Below are 6,251 nucleotides of genomic sequence, written 5' to 3'. Positions count from 1 at the left end.
TTGAGTAACTATCAAATAGTTCGTGCATGCTGACGGGAATTAATGCCGGCTATTCAACATGCACTGAAGCTATTCAAATAGACAACGCGACTTTTTAAAAATAAATGGTTCTCAACTAGCGACTTATCCTAAATATGTATATTAAGTCCACTCGTCGAAACGTCGGCTCGAGCACCCACCCCCTGTTTACGGATTTTTTTTCATCGCGAGCTTCCATCTTCCACGTTCTGCCGTTTTTTTTTTCTTTTGATATGTCGGTCGAGAGGTTCAAACACGACCATTTAAGACGTCACCTGAAGTCAATAATTAAAAAGGTTTTAAGCAATCTACTGCTACACTTGTATTTTTCATGAGATAGTAATTTATACATGTTATAGCGCAATAATAAGGCAGCAGAGGCAGACTATACATTGGTACATCTGCACACAAATTTTATGCAAAATTGATATGAGAAGAAGAAACACCTAGTATCTTTGTTACATGCATGTGCGTGTCTTAAAGCGCACTATAAAGTGAGCGCTTTGCAGAAAAATTACTACAAGAGTGGATTTCTTTTTTTCAGTTTATTGATTGTGCTTGAAGAGGAAACAGTAAAATTGAAAAAAAAAAACAAGATAAAGCAATTATTGAATGTATAAATAAATATTTAGAAACTCCCATTAAGATAAGGAATATGCAGCCATTTAACAAATTGCCAAAATTTTCTTGCCTATCACTAAATAAATGAATGTAAACTATAACAAAACTGAAGAAAATTGGCTCCAAGAAGTGAATACATGAAGGAGTTGCAAATTTATGACTAGAAAAAAAGAAAACAAGAGAACAAACTAATTTTTTTGGCTGTGGTTTCGTCTTTCGCTGCGGCCTCCCTCCCGTTCACTTGCTCCAGAGAGCCACTTTTTCACAACCTGTCCAACGCTCTTGAATGACGTCTCCTGATATGTGCCCCGTACACGTGCTGTAACAAAAATCAAAACAAAAAAAATGTAAGCTACTGGAAACAATAAGCTTTGATATACATGCTATAGAGGCCATTCGAACTTGCCGCAGAAAATGTGAGGGCCCGTAGGACGGAAATAACATTTATTGTTGTGGGTGCATATAACAGGAAGGTTCATCGTTTACTATGGATGATTGCACACATTGGTAAATAGGTAAACCTAGCAGGATCGTATGCTACTGGCTTGTTTACACAGTACGCGCCTGTGTATCATTAGAAAGTTTGTAAAATCATTCTCTGACACTTTATATATCGTCAAGTTTTAAGTTGAATGCTCAGGCCTAAGTGATGAGTTACTTAGGACAAATACGTAAACGTTACAAGTCTATTGTTACTACAGGAGGAGAGCTAATGATTTCTTACCTAGTATCATAGTAACAATGTTGTGCGATTTCTCGAAGGGTTGCCTTTTCCCATTGAGCCTTTCCAGCTGCACTGCATAAGCCAGCTGTTTCGTGATGACATGCCTCAGCAGGCTGTGCACAGAATCCTGTACGTCTGTCCCTCCAAATCTGGAGTGGTAGTCCACCTGCATAAATTGTAGACAGGTGTTATAAATTGGCATGATGAGGGTACAAAATTGGGCTCGTTGGTTTGCAAATGCAATATATGGTGAACAGTGCCGAGAACGCAACAAAGTCAAATTGTACGCTGTGAATGTGTTCTGCCATAAAAGAGCTTACAGACAGTTCTCCTATTATTTGACAGTATCGCGTCAGCGTCAATTTGGCCGCCAGTAAAGACCTTGAATGTGAACAATGATGCAAAGCAACGACATCAGCAAGAGTAGCACATGCGCACAAAGTGCAAGGACCTTCTCGCAGGCGCATGACACTGCCCTCTTATTTATTTGATATCCTCAAGGTACCTAGATCATTACAGATGGGAAGGGAATAAATGTAAAACTGGCAACTTAACAATTGCAGAATTGCAGAGCGAAATATACACTACAACATGAATAAAATTTTCGGATAAAGGAACTTAGCAGGCACATGCTAGTATAAATCCCAACATAAATCCATGATAGCACAACTTCAGGATTTACTTCTCATGGCATACTCTACAAACTGTGTTTACGACCTCATCGCAATTAACTCAGCAGAAGCTTCCCGCTCACTGGAGAAGGCGATCCAGCAACGTGCAAGTGAACCTGTGTGCGTCGTTTTTATTTATAAATTATTTTTTTATTATAATGAATAATAAAATTAAATATTTATTTCCTCTACATGTGCACTAGACCAACACATGGTAAAAAGGAGAATAAAAAGGACGCAGGCCAGTGGCACACGTTCATCCCATCTCCATTAAGTTTGCAGAGAATTAATCGTGCCAGGGACTGTGATGATGGCAGGATGGGACTAGCTGGCAAGAGGCGCTGACTGATTGGCCAGCCAACACGTGCGCAGTACTGTAAAAAAATATATCAACTGTATTCTATTTTTTTCACGTGTACTCACCTGTGATTACCCCAAAACTCGATAAGATGATGTTCCTGACAGGAAAACTGAACAGGGTTCATTAGTTACTGATAGCTCTGCTCAATCAACTTCATTTTGTTGCGATGCATTTCTAGTAATATGAACATTCTGGCTATGTGCTATGCACGCTAAAGCTCACAAAAGTCAAGAAAAGCAGGTCATGCATAACTGACAAGCTTCTCGGAATTTTCTGGAGAATTGAGATATTCTTCATGTTGCAGCAGCGCTTCAGCATCTTCAGCTGGCAGTCGAGGACAGTCTTCTGAAAGCACTGGGGCTACGGTTGACTTTGTGCCCGTAACCCTTCATAGCGTGGCCAGTTCACTCAAAATCCTAGCATGATTGTCGAAGACTTTGTTGCGGAACACTGGAGGTATAGTGGTAAGTCATACATAAAATGGAATTGATGACAGTAAGATTCTTATTACAGCATTTAAAATTTTTTCGTTGCCGAACTGCATAATTTCATTATTACCAGAATACTGTTGCGCCAGGTCGCTTAGCTGCTTCTGCAGTGACGCTGCTCTGACATCTGAAATGAAAACATATTACGCCAGTTTCAGAAATTGACACTTATACCTGTTTTTGTATCCCAGTATTCATTTACACATTGGAATTAGCAAGTTTCTACAAATACATGATTTCTCAAGACAAACACTACAGTAACAACCGTAATTGATGACATAACACTGCAGAATGCTCGAAGTGCGTGCTCAAAGAAAAGCTCGATCGAACGAAATGTTTACTTGTTCCGGTACGTTGTCATCTACCTTATTAATGAAACTAACTTGGCCGCCATAACCCAATTTAACGAAGTGTTTTCTGAACTGAGCGAGTAAAATAGTCGTTGCATATTTTTAATTTCACCACAGGCGCAAGTTTTCCATCGGGAAAGAGTCGCCTGCTCGAGAGCTGTCCAACTGCATGGCAAGCGTCGTTGGCGCGGCAAACATATACGTTCCCGCCTAGCGCACTCGCAGCATCCACGCGTGGCGGCGAGATCGCGCGCACTCGAAATAGCCCAGCGTGTTGAGAAAGCCCGGAGACGTGTAAACGCAACTGTGGAATTAGACAACGCGTGTGAAATTAGACAACGCGGCACTTCGATGAAACAATGGCTGAACGTGGCTTATGTTTTAACGCGCCGAGCCGCGCCAGAACTACGATATATACCCCTATAATTAATACAAAATTAGTATTATCAAGGAATTTACCAGCGGCCCCTGCTACGAGTAATGCATTGACAAAAACAGAAAATTAAGTTGATCTTATTCTCGGTTGTTTCGAATTGCCTGATGCAATTGTTCACTCAAAGAAAACTATAAGACGCGTGCAGCACGCATAACGCGATGACAGCATATGTAATTGTGCGGTGTATAGTATTTGAGCATTGGTGTGGTAATTAACTCAATACGCATCGCGCACGCAGCCTCGCATTTTCTAGCCGAAAAAGAGGCGTCGCATTGAACCTGTTGACGAGAGCGGCGCACAATGCACAACTGCAGCGTACTACAGCGCGCACACGATGGGCAATGCCCCAAAACAGCGGTGCTTCAAAAAAAAAAAAAAAGCTACTTCCACATGCTCAGAATAGATTTCATTCAGTCTCGAAATATGTGACAGGCAGTTCAACATGTCGGATGAAGAGATCGAAAATCGCAGACGAACTCTCTAAAGGAACAAAGCCTCAACGGTCTAGGCCTCGAAATTAACTGTTAAAAATATAGGCGCGAATAGTGTAAACAAGACGCACGACTTACGTGTAGATGTGGGGGCCCGTAGGTGGGAAAAGTTGGCAGCGCGGAAACTTGGCAGCGCACAAGTTGACAGCGCGGAACAAAGAAAGCGTAGATGCAACGACCACCACAGAACTTCTTCCCGCCAAAAGGGCCTTGCCGGTCTCCCACGTGACCTGCGAGGCTAAAGCGCCACTCTCCTACTTGCGGTCTTTTTCCGGGTTTCACTCTGAGAGAAAGAGGAGGAAAGGAAAAGCGAAAGACGCAAGGGTCTTTTATAAAGGTGGAGGAGGATGGCGGCTGAACTGCAGGCGCGCGCGCGCGGAGCGTCATTCACCGGCCAACAGCGTAGGGCCAGCTCGAAGCTGACGTCTCTGGCCAGCCAAAGCTCTTGAACTCGGCATTACACCGTCCAAAGCATCCGAGCCAGCATTCGCGGCCGAGCTAGCGCCAACGAGGTCGGCAACACAGATTGGCCTTTTTGCTACCCAAGCTCATCATGCCGACTTTATTGGCCTGCAGCGATCTCCCGCATATTGCCGGTGATCGGCCATCGGCCAGTTTTATTGGGTATCTGCTTGTTTTCATTACTGAACGAACATTGGTATTACTCACGAAAACATCGAAATTCTGCTCGGAAGATGCGGCTGTTCCGATTCCCAGCAAGCATGCCGAGCATTTTTGAAGGGACGCGGCTTCCCCAAGGCGGCTCACTGCATCCTACACAAGTCATCAAACATAGACACATCCAGCCCACGCGTATCCACTTGCCCTGGACTCCTGGCCATGCCTCACTGCCGGGTAATGACCACGCTCACGCGATCGCTCGAGAAATTGCCCACCGAGCTGCCCGAATGGCGGGGCCGAGAGTCCAGCTCAAGTGGGCCCTCCAGTCACATAACGAGACATATTAACATACTACACCATAGCTAGACAAACCATGTACCCGCCACCACCTTCGTTCTCACGAGAGGAAGAGGTGGCACTCCGCTAACTTCAAAACGAGTGTTTTCCCCAACCTCATCTCCATGCATGTAAATTCTACACTGACCGCTACGCACTCTTGCCCGGGCTGTGGCAGCTCCCCAACGGCGTTCCATGTCATGGTGGAGCGGGCCGCAATATTATTCCCTCACCTTCCGGTCATCCTGTGCCCCTTCCGCACCAAAGAGCTGCGGGGCGATGCCCTCTGCGACGGGCCTCCCGAGGTCCGCCAGGCCTTGGTTGAACGGGCCCGTGTCGTCGCTGAGATCATCATAGGGACCCCGGACGACGGTTCCCTCCCACATGCTTGGTTTATATATTTTTAATAAAATGTTTCTCTCTCTCTCTCTTTCGATAAACAGGGTTTATTTCACGTAATCTTGAACAGTTCGCTGTATTTTTGGGTGGATTGTCAGCGCGGTGTGGATGCACGCGAGCGCTAGCCGTGACGTCACATTCGTCGCGGCGCATGCAGGGTGCACGTGTTCCTGTCCTCTTTTTCCCTTTTTCCAACTCTCCTTTACATCTCATTCTCCCCCCCCCCCCCCCCCCCCCGAAACAAATTTCTGCCTACGCCACTGGCGGACATGGAATGCCAACTAGCCCGGTCACACACCTTGCTTCTGTAACTTGAGTTTGTCGTACACGCACATCATGCTATACACATTCTGGCGAATAAGTATAGCGATGTAATGAAACGATCACGATAGCAACTTGTTAGTGTGTCATACCTACATGTCATGTATTTAAAGCCATGACGCGTCATTCAAGTTCGTCATACACTCATGTCATGATATGAAAATTTTGGTAGCGACAAGGCGTAGACGTTGATAGATAGATAGATAGATAGATAGATAGATAGATAGATAGATAGATAGATAGATAGATAGATAGATAGATAGATAGATAGATAGATAGATAGATAGATAGATAGATAGATAGATAGATAGATGGATGGATGGATGGATGGATGGATGGATGGATGGATGGATGGATGGATGGATGGATGGATGGATAGATAGATAGATAGATAGATAGATAGATAGATAGATA

Source organism: Rhipicephalus sanguineus, chromosome 6 (genome assembly GCF_013339695.2).
Source record: "Rhipicephalus sanguineus isolate Rsan-2018 chromosome 6, BIME_Rsan_1.4, whole genome shotgun sequence".
Taxonomy (NCBI): Eukaryota; Metazoa; Arthropoda; class Arachnida; order Ixodida; family Ixodidae; genus Rhipicephalus; species Rhipicephalus sanguineus.
Note: the sequence above shows the minus strand (reverse complement) of the source record.